General features: G+C 43.9%; 1 long non-coding RNA gene across 1 annotated transcript; it reads left to right on the top strand.

The window, feature by feature from the left end:
- Positions 1 to 85: 85 nt before the first annotated feature.
- On the top strand, positions 86 to 19,022 carry LOC144761367 (uncharacterized). The gene is made up of 3 exons (XR_013595687.1): positions 86 to 247; positions 363 to 426; positions 18,856 to 19,022. It is a non-coding gene; the product is annotated as an uncharacterized LOC144761367 (long non-coding RNA).
- The last annotated feature ends 4 nt before the right edge of the window (positions 19,023 to 19,026 follow it).

The following is a 19,026-nucleotide window of genomic DNA, read 5'->3' as shown; positions in this document are numbered from 1 at the left end:
TTTTTTCAGGCTCTGATGCAGCGATTAAATATGCATGTGTTAACAGACACTATCTCCACACGGAGCAATCGTGTTGCTTTCAAGACCCGGAAATACCTTTTAAGGGCTGTGGCGCTTTCCCGGTCCGCTCCGGGTGTTACCAATTAACGTCAATCATATGGGGTATTTAACCATGACCAGTTGCGCTCCACACACTATCCACGGAGCCGCGGTTGGGATAGTCAAGCACTGGGAATCTCCTGTTTTTGTAAGTACAGCACAGCCGAGATAGATCACAGGAATGCAGTACACCTTTCTCAAGTAAGTAATGCATTGGTCCGCATGTCCATGACTGTATTTTGATCTACCCCACGTGTTTGTAGGTTGCTATTAAGCACAACAAGCCCACCGCTTTGGAGGCTCATGATGCTAACCACTTGAATGGCAGTAAGTATGCATTATTTGACTTATTTTTTTTTTTTGTAAATGTTTTTATTCAAAGCAATTTTTACAATAGTTAATGTGACAGGTAGCAGATCGACATTTCACTTTACATGCAGTTACATCCTATTTGGCCATATAGCAGTAAAACGCAGCAGCAGTACATTACATTGTATATATCTGTTTTCTATTTTCACAGTTCTGTCTCTGCCATCAATCCTCCTCCAACTCATCATCAGAGCTGTCTGTATCTGATTCCGGTAGCGGGTCGCATATTTCTCCTCGGGAAAAGGTTCGAGGCTGTCCATATTTTATTCCATTTTTGCGGGTTACCCCTGGTCGCGTAGACTGTGCGCTCGGTTAACATATTAAAATCCATGTTTCTAGACCATGTTGACAGTGAGGGCAGGTCAGTTGCACCCCACTTCTGTGCTATATCTCTTTTAGCAATCATGAGGCCAGTGTGACCCAGGTCTGCCCATAGCGAGTAAGTTCATTAGGGTCCCATACATTTAGGAGGCATTTTCGTGGTTCAGGTAGAAGGGAAACCTCCATTGTTTGTGATATCGTGCGCATCACCTGACGCCAATATTCCACTATCATTGGACATTCCCACATAGTATGAAAAAAGGTACCTTCCTCCCCACAACCTCGAAGGCAAAATGGATGTTGTGTTCGTTTCAGTTCGTATAGGGTGGTTCTGGTGTAGTATATGCGGTGTAAGATTTTAAGTTGTACCAGCCTAAGCTTGGCCGAAATTCCTACCTCCTTAGGGGATGCCAGGGCTTCCGACCATTCCGTATCATCTAATTCTCTTATTTCTGCCACCCATTTCTCTCGAAATGTGACTGTAGGGTCCGGTAAGTTGTTGATTATCTTCGGGTATGTAAGTGATGTTGCGCGTTTCTACATATAATCAGTGAGTAGACGGTCCTCTAGTGGGGTGGCCTCCGGAAGTCCTACTGAGTGCCGCTTATAGTGCATGCCTAATTTGAACGTATCGATATGTCTTGTATATTATAGGTCGTATTGCTGTTGAAGTCGGGCAAATGATAACACTGTTCCTTTATGCCATAAATCTCCCACCGTGGAGATGCCAATGTTGTCCCACTGTGTGAATCCCTTGCTACGTCTCAGGCACCCCAGTGCCTTGGTGTCCCAGAGCGGTGTAGGTTTAGTTATGACCCCCTTCCAGCCCAGTTTTGCCTGTGCCATGTACCACAGTGTGACCGTTTGTTTCGTAGGTCCTTCCAATTTTGCAGCAAGTCCTTTGTTGTACAGCACCGCTAGCATGATGTTTGTGTCTAATTGTGCCCTATCCGCTTTATATGCTGGGTCATCTTGGGGTGCATGTATCCAATAGTTAAGGATTTTTAGTTGTGTCACCCAATAGTATAATTGCAAGTTCGGGAGTGCAATGCCGCCATCGTGCCAGTCTCTGTTTAGTTTGACCTGTGCTATGCGCGCCGGGCGGTGACCCCATAGCAGGTTCGATATTTGCGCTGCTATTTGTTTGAAGTACCGGGGTTGAACCGGATAAGGCGTATTGTCTAGCGGATAGAGGAATCTCGGCAGTGCCATCATTTTGCATAATGCCGCTCTTCCCAGAAGTGTAAGGGGCAGGGACGCCCAGAGTGCAACATCGCGTTTCAAACGTTCCAGTGGTGGGGCCAGATTCTTTGCGAAGAAGTCTGCCATGTCCCTGGTGACGTAGATTCCTAAATACTTGAAGGAGTCTCTCGCTATCACTAGTGGGCAGTCCGCAGGGAGTGAGGGCATTGGCCCTCTCAAGGTATAGAGTATTGATTTGGACCAATTTATTGTGTATCCCGACGTTTTCCCAAGAGTATCACAGATTTTAAGGAGTTCTGGTATGCCGTGTTCCGGGTCCATCAAATACTTATTTGACTTTTTTTACCTCGTATATTAAATCCCAGACTACAACATAATTTAGTGGATATCCAAATAGAGGGTGTGTTTTATGTTGTGTGTATGTATGTCTTGTACTTGTCCCTTTTTTCCTTTACAGGGCACTTCACAGAAATAGGATGACATATTATGTCTAGATAGTGACGCCATCACCTTTTTCTAGGTCACTATACCAGCATGTTGGATATTTTCAACTAAATACCACGTGCTTTCTTCTTGTGTTCCCTTTTTTCCCATTTTTTTCAGGTACTCAATGCAGGTACTTGTGAGTAAGAAAAACTAAGTAGGCACATTTTAGTTTCTTTCTTAGCTAGATTATTCAAATTTTGTTTATTATTACGCCCAGTGACACCCTGACGTGAGTAAGGTGGGGATCTGTGCACCCGTCCTGAAGAAGCCTCTGCTTCGAAACATGTTGACGCACACGTGAGGTACTGTACATTAAAATACAAAGTACCTCCATCGCACCCCTTTTAACAATACCAGCACGGAGGCCCATTAAAATTTATTAGACCTCACATGCCAGGTATTTTTTAACATCTACACATTATTTCACTTCTGACCCCACCACTCACTTACCATCCAATACTTCCACACACCACGCATAGTTTAAAAATTCAGTGTTCCGACGTAATCGTTAGTCAGCAGCACGTCGCATTCCGTAGAGGGATGCGAAGACCCCAATGATGAAGCATGACACCTTTTGGTGTGTGAGGGATATTTAAAGAACACTGTGTGCTCCCCACCATTGTAAGGACCGCACTATACCATACTTGTGTGTATTCTTTTTGTTTAATAGATTGTGTCCGGGGAGACCGAATCCACTTCATCTCTCCACTCCCCTCTTTGTTGTATTTATAATTACTACCTTGTTCATATGCCTGAATATATAAACTTTGTTTTAGCACCATGGTAGAACTGTTTCTACTATTTACGCTCTTCGTGCTTGTAATCACTTTCATCTGCTTCTGTCTACTGATTATCGCAGCACATTTATTCTATACAATAATAACATTGGTTCAATAAATATATTGAAGACGTCCCACTGTGTAACCTGTATACTTCTCCGAGCATGAGTAAGAACGAGTGACTGAGAGAAAGATTCTGATCTGTTTCCACTGTCCCTGAGCGGTCATGGTTATCCTGCTCAGTGTTTGCCAGAAACGTTTCACTCCCTGGTAAGGTTAGGGGCGCTTACAGTGGCACTGTGAGCTAGCTGGTCTTAGACCAACATATCCTGCGGGGGTGCCCACAATCCGCCTAGGCACCTCACAGAAAGTGTGTGTTGTACAACATACGCACAGATCCTATGCATTGGTAGGAACCACACGACACAGGTAGTGACAAACTGCTGAATTCGTTTTTCACTACTGGGAGGCCTACTCTCATAGGCTAATTTGTGGAATTTCTTGAAACACTTTTAAGCTGTAATTTCGTATTAGAAAGCAGTAGCTACATCATGTTTCAAATTTTAGGAATGGTAATGATAAATCCTCTATACTGGTGACGATGGATTTAACATTACTGTTTTAGAAATGGCACTTTTAGAAAATGATTAACAAATCAAAACGCCAGTACTGCACCTTTCTTTAACCATTTTATTGATAGGCAATGAGTCAAACACGCGCCATCAAAACCACTTTTTCAGTTTGATTACATCAAACTGAAAAAGTGGTTTTGAGGGCACGTGTTTGACTCATTGCCTATCAATGAAATGGTTAAAGAAAGTTGCAGTACTGGCGTTTTGATTTGTTAATTGTTGTATTGGCGTGGCCTTGCTGCGTATAAGCCAAACACTGTGCTGGTAATTCTTACTTTTAGAAAATGGACATTTCTCTGCTCTGTGTGCCTTTCAGCCTGTCTCCAATACACATCTGGGGTGGATGACAGCTACACTTCCAGTAGACAGCCACAAACACAGAAAGGGTGGATGTGATAGGGAACCCATCTGCAGCCAAATGTATACTGATAGCTCTTCCTAGGCAGGAAGAGGGAGAGGAAGCTGACACTTACACTTGAATAGGCAGTATCCTGCTTCCCACACAAAGGGCTGATAACCTCCAGGATAGCCTGGCAGACAAAGCTGGGACAAAAGGGGACCTGTGCTCTTGAAGGAGCCTCCTTTGAAGTCACTACCGCTTCCAAGGCACATTTGGGTGTAAGTACTTGCACATTAACTCTATCAACGACAGCATATTTCTGGACCTCTGCCATAAGTAAAGACTGCTGTGGTGCACAAATTGCCACTCTGCCTGACTGCTTCTCTGGAAGAGCTGTTTTTCTGTGTTGCTGTGCTGCCCTGCTTCCTGGGTTTAGCCTGTTCTGGTGCGGGGAACCCTTGCTGGCCGTAGGCAGGTCTTCGGGAGTCTTCTCCTCACCTCCCGTCCAGCCAAAAGAGAACCAACAAGAGGGACCGCCGTTAGTTCAATGTATTAACACTGATTGCCCTTTAGGGAAAGACCGGAGTGCCGGGGACACCGCTGAGAAGTGCTCTACAGGCTATCTACAGTGATGGGGCAGCGTGAGGGAAGTGTGAAGGGAAAGGGAAGGGAAGGGAAGGGAAGGCAGGTAAGGGAGGGTAGGAACGTAGGGAGGAAGGGACACAGGAATGGAACGCGGGTACGTGGAAGAATATATTCAGATATCTACACAATCTACACAAGAGGGCCACATCTCCTCCCCACCCAGGCCGACAAACGCCGCCGTACCTGCTGAAGCCACACTCCTCCCTCGGGAGTGTGACACGGCGCTTCGCGGGGACGTTGGCCTCCTGGCTGTATCTCGCCGTCTTCTCCTTCACTCCTCCGCTCACGGGACTCCTCGCCTCTTCTCACGCTTTCCGAACTCCGTACTCCACTCTCCCCACTCCGACCGCCTTCTTCCTCCGGGGTGACGTTGCACGACGAGTAGAGAATTTCCTGGCTCTTGACCATTCCGGACTCAGGGACGTTATCAGGGGACGTGGTCTCGTATTCGTCGGAGAACGCCCAATTAAAGGCACCTTCCTCCTTTTCAGCAGTGTCAACGTCACTCTGCCAGGGCTCCCAGTCTCTCTGGAGGGAAGGAGGGGATTCAGCGTCAGCAACCCACCAGTCATCAGGGGTCGGCTCCCTCCCCACCTCGCTACAGCACTACTTTTTGATTTATTCTTTTAAAATTCATAACTCCTATACAACTTTTTGGATTTTTGTTGTTTTGGTCTTGATTTTCTCATTAAAAAAATAATTTATTTTCTGAACCTGTATGGAGTATTTTTATGGTTGTTTCATTGTGTTACTGTGTGTGTTGCACTAATACTTTATACATTGCCTCTTTAGATAGCCTGACTGCTCTGTGCCAAGCTTCTAGAGGGTAAGCACAGGTTATCTTTTAGAGTGTATCTAGCATAATCTGACTAGGGTTGTAGTTCCTACTTGGACAGGGTGCAAACCTCTGTAAATTAGATGCTTAATTTCTAACATGACCCATTCCCTAAACATTTTAAAATGCTTGTTGTCCTTGTGACGCAAGCTTCTTCAGCTCAACATGCTTCCAAAGGCGAGCCAAGGAAATGAAAGGACCTTAGTCTGCTGTTGGTGGTGGGCAGGGCTAGCCACTGATTTAGAGGGAAATGTTAACGAAAACCATGAAAATAATGCAGGCCGTACTAAGACTGGTGGAGAATGGCAATTTTCCCCACTAACATACAGGCGGTTTGGATTCCATTAAAGACAAAGAAGAGAAGATTATGACTAAAGTCTCCTTTACTGAACTCTAGGAGCAAAGCAAAATATAACAGCACCCAACAAGGATGTAAAGAAAAATTTCGTAAAGGAACATGCATAAATGGTGTACGTTACTGTTTTGCTCTGGACTCACAATGCTATAATCAATCAGAGGCCACAGTCACTTATAGCTAGATCTGCAGTGCAGCAAATCACTCTCTTCTTTGCCATCCGAAAACATTAATTGAACCAATCCAAGAAAAAATCTAAACATTTAAAGGTTCTTCATTGTTCCGATAAAAAGAAATCCACAATAGCAGAAGTGAAAAAAAAAGGATTGCACAATTGCCTCAAAGCGAAAAGATTTTTTGTATAAGTTGTTTAGTTATATAAGTTGTTTTAAATGGAGGTTATCAGTTCCCCTTCAAACTACAGGAAAAAAATCTGAGCTTTATTTAACAGGGAGAGGAAGGAAAGGATAATCTTCACCTCTGTCTTTAATAGAATCCAAACCTTCTGTTATGTTAGTGGGAGAGATTTCTATTCTTTTACAAGTCCGCAGGTTCAGTAATGACTAGTTTGAAGCTTTGCTTAAATATAATAGAAAGTCTTAAATGTAGACTCATACACCCAATCTGCTGCTTTTAAAATGTCCTTCAAACGTCCGGAAGAAAGATAAGGCATGGAGGCCATGGGCTCCTCTTGTTGAGTGAGCCCCAAATAGGCAAATATCAATACCGGTTTTCAGCCATGCTCTAACTGACCTATCTAAAAAAATGGAGAGAGGGACGGAAGCACGTTTTTTTTAAAAAAAGAGATCAAAAGTTGGGAAGCTGAAGGAGGACCAAGAAGTTTGGTATTTGTTAGAAAGAATACAATTAACTGCACACAATTTCTGACAATTTGTAAAAGCAAGATAAAAGAAGTAGTAGACAATGTTTTGGTACGATTAGTAACATAAAACGTAACACCTTGAGGAGATAAAGGTTTGTTATCCACATCAAGAGCTTTTACATTGAAAACTCTCATGAATGAAATAAGACACATTGTCAGTTTTGCTGATAACTGCTACACAGAAAGGTATTCGTTGTCAGCCCATGACAAGATTAAATCTAATACCACCTTTACTTACCATACGTAAGAGTATTTTGGCTCTGGAGGAATTTTGATGTGCATTTATTTAGGAGCACTGCAGACCAAGAAGTATTGCCCAACTGGTTTTCCTTTAATAAGATTGTGGCCTGCTGAAGTGGTCACCTGTAATCGTTGAATGTCCTATTGGCTTTAACCGCTACAACTGTACTGGAGAGGCAGAAATGAGATTATTCTGTTGTTCCACGGGGGCGCCAAAGAGCCCGGCAAGAAGATGGCCGCTGCTTATTGAGGCTTCACCAGCCGTTGAATTAATCTGAAAACTGTCCCCAGTGCAGAGATGACCTGGTACCGCCTTACATCAGCCCCATTTTATTCAATGTTTATATGCGGCCATAGCTGGATGTTATTAAAGCCAATAATATAAGTGTAGTTAATTACGCTGACGACACTCAACTGATTGTGTCCTTGGATGGCGACCATGCAGACTCCCAAGAAACATTCCATAAGTGTATGTGTGAAATGGCATCTTGGTTGAGAAACAACGCTCTGCAATTCAATAGTGACAAGACGGAGATTTTGCACTGTGGGGTGGGCTGAGTGCCGACAGTTTTGCCCTCTGACTTCTGGCCCATTCCTACAGACACACCTCCGGTTCCTGTGAGCATGGTACGCAATCTGGGGGTTAGCTTCAATGAGAAGCTTAACCTGGAATCACATGTAAATAAAGTAGCTAGACATTGTTACATGCTCATCAGAGGACTCCGTAAGGTACTACCACTATTGCCTCCTCAGGTCAGAGGCTTAGTGGTTAGGAGTGTTGTTCTCATCCGCCTGGATTATTGTAATGCTTTGCTACTGGAGTCCCCGTGTTATTTGATCTCGCGGCTCCAGAGTATTCAGGCGGCAGCAGCAAAACTTGTTCTTATGAGAACGCGCGGGTCTTCTACATCTCAGGCCTTGGTTGAGCTGCATTGGCTCCCGGTGAGACAAAGGATATTGTTCAAGTCCTTGTGCATTGCCTTTAGAGCGCTTCACGGACTTGGACCAAAACCGCTTCAGGCTAGGTTTGGATGGTATGTACCTGCACGTAGTTTGCGTTCTTCAGCAGCTAATCTGGCAATCATTCCGAGGAGTAAGAGATCTACAGTGGGAGGATGAGCTTTCGGCGTAAACCTTAACCACGTACTTTCAAACACAAACACTTTAAACTATCTGTAAAGAAAGGATGGAGTCAGCAATTATATGAAAATAAATATTTATTAATGTGCCATAAACGGACCCACTGGTGCAAAAGCCGAAGTGTCCAGCTCTAGCAATCTCCAGCCGCTTCTGACTCAATTCAAACCAAAGTTCTTACATCAATGAATTCTAAGTTACCAAATATTACATCAGTGAATTCTATATAACATAGATAAATTCCAATTACATGGATAAATTAGCGAACAGTGCCATCTAAAGGCTTCAGAAGGTATATTTGAAATTATTATAACTATTTCGACAACACTTAATTTAATTCCATTGTCTTTATTCCATCTTCCAAAGGCAGATCATAAAAGATACTCGTGATAAAAAAAATCATGCTATGTAATGCATGCACATGTTAAAAATACCGACCACAGATTAAAAAGACAAAATTATTTACGTAGATTTACGTTAGTTAAAATACCAGTGCATACAACTAGGTTCCAAGAGCATCAAATCTAACATAATAAATAAAACAAGCATATTAAAAGTGACCACATATAACAAGAAGAAATCATTATATTGGTTTACATTGAATAAAGTGACAGTGCCAACATTTTGATTCCAGGAGCATCATATGTCAGAGTGCAAATGGATAAGAGTTGGAAGCAACAGTATTCACTTAAAGTGCTTTGGCCAATAATAATTATTAGAAAGAACTTTTTTGTCAGAACAACAAACTCCTTCTTTTTGCTAAAGTGCACTTAAAAAAAATAGCAACTGCATAGCAAACATTACAAGCGTTAAGTTGCAGTAAATAGAATAGGGCGGCTTTACATTTAGAGAATTTGTGTCTGCCTAGTGAACGGCAGATAGAATTGGCAGAAAAATTCAAAATGTAAAATGGTTTGGCTGGATTGATCATCACATGGGCAGGGGGCAATCGTGTTTGAGGAGTACTGACCTAAGAGGAAACATATTAGCCAGCAAAAGAAAACTAGCCTGAATCTTGCCAGCAGTGTTCTTTCAAAAACATTGGTTGTTTATAATAAATACGGGGCAATTGTTGGGTCTGATTGAATAATTCAGTAATCTCTGATTGAAGATTTGGACACTTCCTTGAGTTCCCTAGAAGCTTGTTTGTGCTTACGAAAACTGTCCTGGACTAAATCTTTGTCCTTTTATTGGGTGGACTTGGGATGTTCAAACAAGTTGGCACAGCTAAGATCTGAGAAACTATTTTTAATATATTGGAGCAATTTGATGGCTAAACCGTGAGCACAAATTAAACAGTCTCTGATGACTGCCCGGTTATGCTCAGCTTTTTTATTAGACCAAATTGAGCAAAGGTGCAACATTGATGGTATCTTGGATGTATTCCAAGCCTAGCTCCAAGTGTAGGGAGAAATGTGGGGTTGAGGGTGGAACGACTAGTAGCCGGTGACAGAATCTGGTCTCCTCCATCTGATTTGCATTAGCATCCCCGAATCCCCAGATTCCCATTCCATATGTTGGAATCAGCAGGCGTTTCCGGTTATATATCTCTAAAATAGAGGCAATAGGGTTTCTGCCAATATACATGTCAAGCGAGGTAGGTGAACCTACAGCTTGGGTATATCAAGATATTCTGTTTTCAATACAGGTGAGCCAGGTGCATCCTTCATCAAACTCCAGTCCTAAATAGGGACAAGAACGAACCCTATCTAAGGTTTTGCCATCAATATTTAGGGTATGGGTCTTGGTATTTCTTGGGCCACATACCATAGTAAATGTTTTCTTAAGATTTGGCTCCAGGCCCCGGTCTCTCATGTACCTTACATAGCTAAAGATAAATCTATTAAGCTGTGGCGTCTAAGAGGGATATCGGCCGATAGCACTTAACATCATGCACATTACCTTTTTTTTAAATGGGGACAATTATTGATGAACACCATGACATGGGCACCCTTTGGCTACAGACAGAGTTAAATACTGAAGTAAGGACCGGGGTCCAAAACCCTGGGTCCTCCCTAAATCGAGTGGAATACCATCCGTCCCGGAGCCTTCTTACATCTACTATATACAATTGCTTTAAAACCTCATCCTCTCTAAACACGAGGTTCGGACACAGTAGAATCATCAACAAGGATGCATCATCAGCCTCGCTATCAGTAGAATACAACCCCGAGAGATGCACCAACCATGCCTCGGCCGAGATATGAACTGTTATTTTATCTTGGGATGCTGCTGGGCTAAAACAGATCGCACAGCTTTCCAGAAAGCTTGAGGGTCTTTTGATTGACAGGCTCCGACTATGGATATCCATTTTTCCTCCTTCATGGCCAATTTCCTACTCTTTATTGCTTGCTGAGATATCTTTCTACTGGCTTTAATAGCACTCTGGTCTCTGGGGGATTGCTTTAGCGCCCTGCGTAGGGAATCATTAGCCACTCTACATGCTTTGTCAAATCATGATTTGGGATGAAGGTGTGACTGGGCAATAGGTCTCCTGAGCTTCTCTTTTATCCACAATAGGAGATTTGAGCAATTAGTTAAAATAAGGCCCAGATTACAAGATACCAGGTTGCAGCTGTTCACCAGTGCAGAACTATTGCAAACTACCTGGGGCATAATGTAAATGTAAATGTAAATTGATACTTGTATAGCGCACTACTCACCCGCAAGGGTCTCAAGGCGCTTGTACGAATACCGCTGTGGAACCCATCCTGGCTTTCCCTGTGAGGTGTCCACTCCTGGGCACCCCCAAGGTGGAGGCCAGGCATCCTTAGAGTTGTGGGGGCCGTTGTGGAGATTAAGCAAGCTATTGCCCAGAGTTGCAGAGTGGGACTCCATGATTGGAATAGGCACCGAGGCAAGAATTATCAGGTCCGTGGAATTTTTTAGCCCAAGACCCGCCGAGGCGGGGTATTGAACCCTGGTCCCGGGCTAGACCTCCGCATCAGGGTCTGCCGCTCTAACCATTGAGCCACACGTCTTCAAGCTCGCAGTTCGCCATACCATTCTGCGCCCTGCATCCTTACTAGTTAAAACCTGGGGTGGCATTGGCTTAAACTTGTGTTGCGCATGTGGCAATAGTAACTGCGTAGTAACGGGGTTATGTTAACTATAAATCTGAGTAAGAACCTCACAGTTTTAAAAAATATATATATTTCTATTAGTTATAAATAAACAGTGGTGGTTGTCACATACATTCATTACATTAGTTACAAATAAGAACCTCACAGTTATTCATAATTGGAGACATACTCTAAGAGGTAAAAATATATTATAAAAGTTGGAATATTACAATCAGCAAAGTTAGGGACCTTATTGGCCAGACCCTGTTCGGCCAGATGGGAAAATAGGACCCGCCCCCTAGTATCCATCACGTTGCTGTCAGCTTCTCAAGCAAATAAATCAAAAGTAGTTGGAGATCGAGACGGCGGGTACCCCACTTTGGCATTAGAATCACCTGCCACCTTCAAATTTAGGGGGCATGCAACCCGAGCCTCTATCTCCACAAGCATATACATTTCTGCAAAGAGTCCCTGGAAATTACAATAACCCTTACCAGAAAAACTATTGTTGTAGAAGTTCACCATGTAGATCTTATGGTTTTCGTTCCAGCTAAGGCAGAATACCTGCGCCTCCCCTGGTTCCCAAATAAGGGGAAGGATAGAGCAACCAATATAAACTATGAACCAGGTGGTCAGCTCCCCTTTTGCTCTGCCCGCTGGAGATGGCACCGCAGGCAAACTAAAACACGTAAATCCATCAAATACTATCTTGTTCAACTCCCAGGTTTCCTGCATAAAAACGATATCATAATTTAAAATAAAGGTTTGCCCGTCTTCAATCGAGATTTTAGAGGCTAAACTTGTAATGTTGCAATTAAAAATTATTTTGCATGCTTAATCTGCAGCTCCTTCAGCATGGATGCACTAGGACCTTAGGATTGATAGTTCTGTGCTGGATTGATGACAAATTGAACAACTGAAATTGATCTATCAAGTGCCCCACCCTTTTCAGGCACACTGGAGCTATCATGCTCCTCGCTAAATCGTCAATCACTGTCCTCAGCCCAGCCCAAGTTGTGAATCTTTTATTCAGAAGAACAATCGATTGAAAAGGAGGTCTAGGAAAAACATTCTTTGGGAATACTGATCTGCCAAAATTGTGAGCTGAGTTAGTAAGATGCTGATGAAAAGAACCAAGTGGCAATATCTTGACAAGGCTAGTTATAACCGTTCCTGCACTTGCTTGGTGCAATATTTTCAGAACAACCATGGGATTACGAAAGTTAACCCCAATAACATCACCATTGTACCCTTTTCTTATCCTCCCAATCCTCCCCACACGTCTTGCAAGCAGTATCTCTTTGGATATGTCCCAGTTACCAGGAACGTAAATGGTCAGCCAGTGTATAGATTTATTCATTAGGCCCCTGGTGGATTCCGTACTGCCAATGGAGATCCTGGGAACATTTGCTAGAACAACAACATAGGGAGCAGACGCGGGGGAGATCGATCACAGCTAGGGAAACCTGGCTGGAGTCACATGTTGCTGGTTGCTTAGCAACTTGTTTGTCCATTGTAGAATGCACTTCGATACTCTGGGCGGCTTTGTTGGAAACTGAGTCTATAGCCGAGACAGTGTCTTTATAGGCAGGGGTCCTTCCATACTCGTGAGCAGTGAACTAGTTTTTAGGGGAGGTTAAGGAACACTGAGACTCCTGGGAGCATGAAGAAACCCGTGAGACCAATGGCATTACTAGTTTGGCTTCAATTTGTACTAGACGATCAATAATGGGCCGCAATTTAGAGTCCAACAGATCACTTAAACACCTGCTCAGTTGATTCCAAGTGTTTTCGTCAGCTGCAGATATTGACCCTGGAATTTCCTCATTGCAGGGTCTATTAAGGAGTGCCATTTTGCCCGTTACAGCAGGATTTTTTATCTTCATAGATTTAACTACTTTCCTCCTGCGTTTGGCTTTTGGACCACACTCTGAATCAGATTCACGATGTTGGTCACCACTAACCAGACCAATAGGGCTATGCTCAGTGCCCCTTCCTGGCACTGGTGACACATCCCCCGGACAAATTACAATAAAAGTGGGGGTTTGGCTTCTCTGCCCCATGCAGACATAGCCAGTTGTGCCGGCAGATGTACTTGTTGCCAAGGCACTTGATACATTCGGCAGGGGCGGGGCTCAATAGGGCTTTGATTATTGGACTGAAGCAGGGGTGCAGTTAGGGCATTGTTCCCTGTGGTGAGAATAAGGTGTCGCTCCACCAGTCCTTTTTCATTGGAAACCATATTCACTGCCCAAGTTAGATAGTTATCAATAGTGAAACGGGTACAGGATGGTGGTAACACACTAGGAACACTGGAGGTTCCCTTCCCTTTTCCCTTACGCAGGTGCTACAGTGGAGCCAAACAACTGAGAACAGTATAGTAAAAAAGTCAGCAAAAAGCCTCAGTCATCAGAACAGAACACACGCCAAAAAGGAAAGACACTATACCTCTGGTCAGAGTAGCGTCTTAAAATCGTTGCCAAATGGCTCAGATGGCAGATCTCAGATGGGAGGCCCAGCCTAGCCTCTTTTGGCTCAAGACGGGCGCCAACGGGCCTGCCCTTGGCCAGGGAGCGCAGAGGCAAAAGCGGAGGAGTCTGGGGCTATGGTCCACTCCCCGGCTCGGGTCAATGTGGGTCTCATGTTGCGGGAATTCTGCTCATGCACAAAACTATGCGCAGGAAACCAGGACATCGGTGTATTGTGGTGTACCAAAAACCCACCTCAGTGCCCAGAAACCCTCTCCGAGTAGCATCAGTGTCGCATTTGTTCCCCGTAATACAGCGAAGCTACCAATGATTAGACAACCCAGAACAAGCGACTTTGGAACCGCTCAGGAATAGTGGGAATCAAGAACACTCTTTCGTGTTTATTGTCATAAATGTCCACAACGTGAGTAATCAGAGACACAGTATAGTTTAAAATGTTTATTTCAAACTACGTGCTCTAAGATGCAGTATCTTTACTAACATAAGTAAAACGATGCATAAAATCAATACAAACAGCCTTATTACAATTCAATAAAATACAAAGGGAGAAATCATATTATAATGATAGTGGAACCAGGTCTATGGCGCCTTGTGTACCACCCACCCCTTGCTAGGAGCCAGGTATTATAATAATAGAAGATCTCTAGGTTAAAAGGGGGAACCCCATACCTCTAAAGTCAGGTGAAGTGAATCACATCCCAGATCAGCACAGAGTTTTTGTCGATGGAAAGGTTTTCTCCAAGTGCCAGCCTCATGCATGCAATGCAATATTAAAAGCACCTGAGTTTCAGAAATGAGCAGCTGTGTTTGTGATGTGTCTAGAGCGTGGACCGATCAACCTGCATCAACAACATACATTGTTATTTTAACCTTGAACACTTTGTGCACACTTGAGGTTGCAGTGTGAGTCTAGAGATATGAAAATCAGACCGTTCTCGCGTGAAGGGTAGCAAGCAGTTTGTCTTCATAAAAACGGAGACATGTAGGGCCGTGTGCAAAAGCAGGAAAATGGCGTTTGAGCAACTAACTCACCTATGCTAACATAGCAATGTGTGCAGGCAGAACGATATCCTTACTACACCCATGCAGTGGGGGCCCGCTGGTAGGTTTATGCACCTCTGGACGCAGGAAATTGCTGGATGTAAAAGCGGTGTAGCCTGGAGGCTATGGTCCGCTCCCCGGCTCGTATTGATGTGGGTCCTGCTGGTAGCTTTATGATAATAAAATTAATGATAATTACGCACTTGTATAGCGCGCGACTACGCGGAGGCATCTCGGCGCTTGTACGAATACCGCTGAGGAACCCTTCCTGGCCTTTCCCTGTGAGGTGCCCACTCCTGGGCACCCCCAAGGTGAAGCCAGGCATCCTAGCGTTGTTGGGGCCGTTGTGGAGACTAAGCAAGCTATTGCCCAGAGTTGCAGAGTGGGACTCATGATTAGAATAGGCACCGAGGCAAGAATTATCAGGTCCGAGGAAATTAAGCCCAAGACCCGTCGAGGCGGGAATTGAACCCTGGTCCCGGGCCAGACTTCTGCATCAGGGTCTGCCGCTCTAACCATTGAGCCACACTTCTCCACTTCTGGGCGCTGGAAATTGCTGAAAGCAAAAGAGGAGGAGCCTGGGGGCTGTGGTCTGCTCTCCGGCTCAGATTGATGTGGGTCCCCTGACAGCACTCAAAAGCATCAAATATATAGATATATAGATATATATATATATATAGCACATTTGGTTTTTATTTCACCCCCTTGCATCACCTACCTGGAGCCGCAACACAGGATTCTAGGCTGTGTAGTTCACCTCCATTCCCGTGATACTACACAGGTGAGCAGGCAATTATCAGGGGGCGGAGCGGTTAAGTTATTTCAAAGAGCAGGAGGCAGAACTCACCATTACCTGGCTGCAAAAATCCCTGGACGCTTGGGCGCTGAAGAAGGCAGAGAATATGCCAAAATGCATTCGCCAAACAACAAATATAGTGCTTCCATAAGGTTTTCCCCTCGTGTGGCCCCTGCTCTTTTTTGGAAGGTGGTTTTGGACATTTTATCGCGTCAGCCAGAGACGCGTTATGGAGGCCCCCGCTTAGCTTTGGGCACGGACCTAACTGGCTCTGCTACAGCCGTGGCAGCTTTTTCTTTTTCCAAGGTTTGGATGGTCTGTAGCCCGCCTCACATACCGGGAGGAGATATGGCGGTTGTGAGGTTATTAACCTCATGCTGGGCACTGTGCACTGCCACAATAGCCCCCGCCAAAAGAATTCCTGGTTTTTGAGGAGGGACTTTGTTTGGACTTACAAGCAGGAATATTTCAATTGCATGCATCGTCTCCTGCATCCACGCACTACCATTTGGTTTTTATTTCACCCCCTTGCATCACCTACCTGGAGCCGCAACACAGGATTCTGGGCTGTGTAGTTCACCTCCATTCCTGTTATACTACACAGGTGAGCAGGCAATCATCAGGGGGCGGAGCGGTTAAGTTATTTAAACGAGCAGGAGGCAGAACTCACCATTACCTGGCTGCTAATATCCCTGGACGCTCGGTCACTGAAGAAGGCAGAGAATATGCCGAAATGCATTCGCCAAACAACAAATAAAGTGCTTCCATAAGGTTTTCCCCTCGTGTGGCCCCTGCTCTTTTTTTGGAAGGAGGTTTTGGACATACATACATATATAATTAAAAAAAAGTTCTTTCTGCATAATCAAACTCTGCCTTACACATTTTTCTATTACCGCAATGTAGGTAGCACGTTGCAAGTGTTTTAACATCAAATCTCGAAATCTTTTTTTAAATCAGTTTAAAAAAAAAACTAACATCGTACTTATCTCAAGGCAGGTGCTGCTCAATGATTTGAGGATCTAAATTAATAATCCTACTCTGTCAAGTACTTACCTCAGGGCAGGTGCTGATTAGTGACTTGAGGATTTCAATTAATAATCCTACTCTGTGAAGTACTTATCTCAGGGCAGGTGCTGGTCCGTGGCTTGGGGGTCCAGTTAATATTCCATCTCCACTGGGTACTTTACCTTAGGAAAGGTGCTAGTCAGTGACTTGGGAGTCCAGTTTAATATTCCAACTCTGCCGAGTACTTACCTCAGGACATATGATGGTCATTGATTTGGGCTCCAAATTAATATTCCAACTCCGCCGGGTATTTACCTCAGAACAAGTGCTGGTCAGTGACATGAGTTCAATGTAATATTACAACTCCACCAGGTACTTATCTCAAGGCAGATGCTGGTCAGTGACTTGGGGGTCCAATTTAATAATCCAACTCCACCAGGTATTTACCTCAGGGCTGATGCTGGCCAGTGACTTAGGGTTCAATTTGATATTCCAACTCCACCAGGTACTTACTTCAGGGCAGATGCAGGTGAGTGACTTGGGGTCCAATTTAATATTCCTGCTCCGCCAGGTACTTACCTCACAGCAAGGGCTGGTCAGTGACTTGGGTTCAATTTAATATTCCAACTCCACCGGGTACTTACCTCATTACCTGATACGATGGCGGTGGGACGTCCGCCATCGGAATGAGGATTACCACCCGCCTCACAATGATGGCTGGTGGATGGACCGCCACTAATCAGATAGGAGCAGTAATACCTACAATGGTGGCGGTGCACCATTATTACAATATTCCTATCTTCTGACCCATTAATGGCAGTGATCCCCCCATGAGAAGGCTGGCTGAATGGGACAATGGGGTCTTAGCAGGCCCCCCTTCACCCCTGGGCCACAGCTTTCGGGGGCATATCCCTGAGCCAAGTGACAGGCACTGCATAGTGCCTGCCACATAGTGCAGAGATATGAAGGATGTCAATGTTTTGTATTGCGGCATATGCTGCAGCCCCTGTAACACCTGCCTCAATACAAATGATAGACATTGCGACCGCCGTGGTGGCGGTTGCATTCTAATTGGGCTGGCGGGTCCGCCGACTTCTAGTCAGGCGGTCCCATTTCTGATACTTCCAACTGCCATCCTAATGAGGCACTTAGGGTCAAATTTAATATTTTAACTCCACCTGGTACTTACCTCGGGGCATGTACTGGTCAGTGACTCAAGGTCCAAAATAATATTCAAACTCCCCCGGGTGCTAACCTCAGGGCAGGTTCTGATTTGTTATTTGCGGATCCAAAATAAGATTTGTACTCCTCCGGGTACTAACCTCAGTTAAGCTGCTGATCAGTGACTTGGGGGTCCAAATTAATATTCCAACTCCACCAGCACCTCAGAGAAGGTGCTGATCAGTGACTCAGAGGTCCAAATTAATTTTCTAAATCTGCCGCATACTAACCCCAGCTCAAATGCTGGACATTGACCTGCAGATCAGGAATACTACTTCAACTTCGATTGTTATGTCAAGACAGGGACTGAACAGTAGTAGCAAGTACTGAATAGTGTTTAGGAGCTGAAAAGTACTATTCCAACTTCAAAACAAATAACCTAAAATAGATCACTAATTTACTTAATTATTCAAATTCCCCGTAAAATTGTAATAAGTTTTATACAACACGAAACAGGATTTCATCAAACAAAAGTGCTACAAAATACATAAAAATGTGAGAATTATACTCACTAAATTCTTGCATATTAAATTTGTGTGTGAAAGAAAACATTGACCCACATATTCCTCTGAATTCACAAGACTTAACAAACCATTCCTTTTTTTCATACAGAAAAAGAACAAAAGCATAAAACCAGAAACCATCAAGTGGCAAACAACTGTTCTACAACTCAAGCATTATCCACCAAACCAAGAGAAATTTAACATCAGTGAACCAATTGTTTTTATTCTACTTTGAAAACCCTACACACACTGTAACAATAACAAGAAAAGTAAAAACCAATTCCACAGCAGATTTGTAATTTACCAACTATCAACTTATGTTTTTCTTCCCTAGATTAATAGCATAAATAAAACCTATAAAAACTGTTTCAAAGCATACACACTGCTACTTAATTTTTCTTCTTTCTCCAACAGATTGTACAACAAATCCCGAACTGGCAACAATCTTGCAAAATATGGTGGCTATCTGTATTGAAAAGATAGATTTACAAAACCCAGGAATCACTGGAGGCGTGTGCAATATTTTCCTTCCCATTGCACAGGCAGAGCAGTTACTCTGGAAGACACCGTTGTTAGGACAATAGA

The sequence above is a fragment of the Lissotriton helveticus genome, chromosome 6 (assembly GCF_964261635.1).
Source record: "Lissotriton helveticus chromosome 6, aLisHel1.1, whole genome shotgun sequence".
Lineage (NCBI taxonomy): Eukaryota > Metazoa > Chordata > Amphibia > Caudata > Salamandridae > Lissotriton > Lissotriton helveticus.
This window is presented reverse-complemented; position numbering and strand designations above follow the sequence as displayed.